The sequence below is a fragment of the Leptosomus discolor genome, chromosome 6 (assembly GCF_034619465.1).
Source record: "Leptosomus discolor isolate bLepDis1 chromosome 6, bLepDis1.hap2, whole genome shotgun sequence".
NCBI classification, from domain to species: Eukaryota; Metazoa; Chordata; class Aves; order Leptosomiformes; family Leptosomidae; genus Leptosomus; species Leptosomus discolor.
In genome coordinates this window covers 17,697,254-17,701,931 of record NC_141396.1, presented here as the reverse complement: position 1 = coordinate 17,701,931, position 4,678 = coordinate 17,697,254, and positions in this window count along the sequence as shown.

Here is a 4,678-nt window from a genome sequence, read left to right as displayed (position 1 = left end):
ACCTCAATTCCAATCAAACCATCTCTGAAAACGGCCAAAATCTTGAAAGAAATTTCCTTCTTAACAATGAGCCAAAGACAATTGTTGCATTTTTGGAAAAGATTACTTTTTATTGCCAGTGAGTTTGTGTTTAGGGGAAAGGGGGAGTGTGTTCTGAGTCAGGGGTGGTAGTTCACACTCCTTTCTCGTCAAGTATTTGACATTCCATCCCTTTGCCACCAAAACCAATGATCACAAAAATGTGGGTAATTAGCTGAGCTGTTCTTAGTACAGAATTGTCCTCATGTAGGAACATCACCACTTTGTGTTGAAGTAGTTGATCCAAATCATTACTGAACAATTCTTTCTCCATTTCAGTTTACTGTTCAAATATTTGTTGGATAAAATATTGCTAGATCTAGCACTGGATTTTGGCTTTAAATTAAAAAAAGTCTTTTGCTTGATTGATTTCTATCTTATGGACAGAATGACTTGGTGCATGAGCTTCAATTAAAAAGTATGAGATTAGTTGCAGAAGGATTTCCATCTAGAACAAGTGCCATGAAGAAAGAAATTAAACATAGATGGATAGTACCAATGTTTCTGTGATGCATGTGAGGGTCATATGAGTAATCAGACTGGAAGTTAATTAAGTGCCGTGTCTTTAAAAAGCATGGAACATGTTCAGCCATTATGCAAGATATTATGGTATAATATTCTTGCCTGGATAGTATAGTAATAAATAGTTGGATTGAAAGAAAATATGCCTCAGATTAACATACCTCCTCAGTCTCTGAATCCCTTGGGAAAAAGTTGCTGTCCTGAATTTTTGGTGATATAGGACTGCTGTCTCCAATAAAATAATACCAACTGAATCACAAATGTTTTCAGCTTCAAGCATTTGACGTACCCAATACAGACAAAATGTTTTTAACATTCATAGAAGTGAAATGTGCATACATGTGTGCACACCAGTATGCAGGTACAAAGCACATTTTTTTTCTGCATCAGTTGCAGAGAAAAGGGCACCAACCTTGCCTAGTTCTTACTAAAGTCATTTATTTATTTAGACTTCTTGAAATCTTAAGTGAATCCCTTATTGAAGCACAAGGTGGTTTTGCCATCTATTCAGTTATACTAGCTGAAGCAGAAGTAATCCAGAAGCTGGCCCTAAACCAGGAATGAAAATAGAAACTGTTCATTGTAGAAATCACAGTCCTCATCTTAGTCTTCTTTTTCATAAAGGCTTCAAATAGAGATTCGTAAATTCATAGGTGTTAAGCTTGCAAGTGACTAACAGTCATTTTAGTGTGACCTTTCGCATAACATAAATTATTTATGTAAACAGATTCTTTCTTTGTATCCTGTGAATGCAATTGTATTGAAGCATAAAGTTCATAAAAATATCCAGCTTTGATAAAAACAGTTTCCAGTGTCTGAAAATTTGCCACAATCCAGGTGCACAGCAATTGGTGAAAGTGAATGGACCACTTCTGCCATGTATTTCTGGTGACAGCTTGAATTCAAGACAGCTACATATTATACAATGTCAGTCTAATTACATCTAAGTCAAAGTATATCCCATTAGGGCTAGTCTTGATAAACCAAAATATGGCTATTAAAAATCAAAATCATAGTTAAAGAAATGGTTGCAACTTCTTTAAAAAATAGCATATGTTTAAAAAACCAAACCACAAACAACCCCCATCCTAAACACTGTTCAGTGCTGTTATGAAAAATCTAACAAAAGCCAGAGATCCAACATGTAATACATGGAACCTGTTGTTCTGAGGTTCATGTTACGCCCGTTTAGGAGTCAGTGTTTACAAAACTTAGATAAACCAATTAACGTCACCAGCAGAATGAGGTGAAATAAGGCAGTGGAGTCATGTCCTTATTGGCACTGCATCTAACTAATGTTTCTCCAACAGTGCTACTGTTCTGCTAAATTCAGCACCATTACCTCTGAGTTGTTTAAGACAGGGACTTCTGTGTTGGCTTGTCTTTTAAACACCTATTGGAGAATGGAGGCGTTTCTTTTCAGTTAATTCTAACTACAGGATAACACCAGCTTCTGCAGAGCAATCAGTGCTGTGCTACAGAAAAATCTGGAAAAAAGTTCTGGGAGAGGAAAAAACTGGAAATAGATTAAATGCTTTGCTTTAAGATTTGTGGTTTGTTTTTTTTTTTTTTTTTTTTTTTTTTCCATCTCATTTAAAAATTGTATTTTAAAATAAAAATAATCCTAAGTTTAAAACTAAAATAAGGAATTAGGAAACCAAGTATTCTGAAATTGCTTTATGTTACTTGGCTTCACATCAAATGAAACACATAGTTCAACCTAAACTGAATGTGGATATTTTTAGATAATTGATACAAGGAGTTTCATTTTTGGTTGAGTGAACACTTTCAATCACAGAGAAATATTTTGCTTTCATTTCACGGAAAATGTTCTGCCTTTTCCAATCAAACAAATGTTTCTTTCAGCAATTGTTCAGCAAATGAACTGAAAACACTTTCTTTACCTGCTTGCGTTCCCACACCATGTGTGCTCCTTTGCTTTCAGTATAAAGCATTTGCCAACATGAATGCACTAATTTGTCCAGTTTGGGGCCTAATAGGGTCACTTTACAGGATGAAGAAAAGGATTAGAGATAGATTAAATAGAGAAGAGGTGCAAAAGATCAGCTGAGAATTTTGCAGAGGGAAATTATTGCTTGTGTGACCACAAAACCGAGCCAGGTCTGACTCCAGTCTGTCAGACACTGCTAGCCCAAGCACAGCTGTTACCTCCTAACATACTTAATACAAACAGGGAAGTTTCTTTCTTTGCACAGGAATTAAGTAGCCATAAATCCATTTGGCAATGTGGATGAATAATCCCAGCAATCCTGACCACTTCTACCCTAATATTGTCCGCATGCCCAGAATTGCTAGTCCAATAATCTTTTAGACATAGGCCATGGGATCCTATAAAATTCACCTCTTGACTCTACTGAACTCTAAAGATTTAACCTGTTCATTAATGTTGAAAAATTATTCCTTTTAGCCAAAATCCAAGCACAGATTTCAGACCCTCGCTTGCATCTATGCTCAATCATTTTCTCTAGACAGTCTCAAACACAGGCAAATAAGCAATATCTTCCCAAAACCTAATAATTATCCTAACCGGACTGCTGATATGGATATATTGCATCACCCATAATAAATGGAGGCTGCTGGCCAAGACTAAATCTAGTCTAGTGTCCCCTTTGATGCTGATATTTAAGTATACATTATCTGGCCTTGTTGATCTGAACCCTAGACCTTATCTCAAATTTAGGCTTTCTTATCTTAGCTACCCTAAGTCCAAGTTTATTGTTACTACCCTTGTTTGAACACCTCTTCTGGGCAAATACAAACCAAAATTAAACCCTAATATACATTTCTGAATGTACCTCAACCCCTTTTTATTCCCTCTTTTGTCTTTCTTATAGCTGAATCTTTATCCAAAACATCATCCTATTCTATTATCATGCCAAAGCAGTATCTATTATCCAAAATATCATGTCCCAGGAGGTAAAATAATGTTAAGAGCACTAAATTTGACCTAAGTACAGTGCTAACTTTATCTTATCAGATCCTGCAGAAACCATTGCCCTTGGTTTCAGGTTGACACTGCTTTTGTCATTCCCCTATATTTAGAATGGGACTGAAAGCGGTTCCTCAGTTCAAGGTTTCTATACAGGTGGGCTGAGGTTTATGTTTCGGGCACAGAGTTAAGAGTATCTCCAAAGATTGTGGGGCCAGATACTTATATCTAAAGGTAACAGGATTGCTGGTTAATAATTTGAACATAGGCTTTCTTAAATGTGTAGGGCTTAAGCTTGCTGCAGTTGAGTCCTAGGACTGCACTAGAAAATTGTTATGTGTTCTCACAGCTGAAAAAGATTGAAAGGCAGTGATCTAAATGGAAGGTGAATGAGTTTGAAGCTTCCAGTCACTTGTGAAAATAAAAATCCTAAAGAGTGTTGAGTCTGCCACTTAAATTTACCTATGTGCCTTTTTTGAAATGTAAGGAATGGATATTGACTACTTTTCGTGCATATTCAGCATGAATTAGTGTGAAAAGTGATATATAACTGTTCAGGTGAATCCAGTTTATTTATAGTACCAAAGCAATCTTAACAAGGTTGAACATTTTTAATGTATCCACTTAAATGGATGCCTGTAAAATGTGGCTTCTCAGGAAAGAAAGCAACAAGACAGACCTTCAGTCATTGCTGTAATGAGAAAATATTCTCAAATTTAACAAGAAAAGAAAACTTGTACAATCACTGTTTTAATGTATTGCTAAAATATTTCTTGCTTGCTCTGGAGGTGATCGAGGAGGCTGTATAGCCTTTTCTAAAAAGTCAGTCATAAAGCAACTGGCTCTACCATCACATTAATTAAGTACCTTCTCAGCTGATTCTTCTGGCCTCAGATTGCTCAGGTTTTGCAAGAGCAAGGTTTTTCAGGTTTTCCTTGGTGGTTTACAGTCAGGTGCAGCAGTTGACTTCTTTTGGCTCAGACATTTTACAGAGAAGCTGAGTTGTAAGTTTTCATGTCAAATGTACAGTATTGTGTTGTGAGTGACAAGGTGGTAACAATTGCAATGCCATCTGTTATATGTACTACAGGCTTAAAGTAGTTTAATTTTGAGAGTTATTTTCCTGAT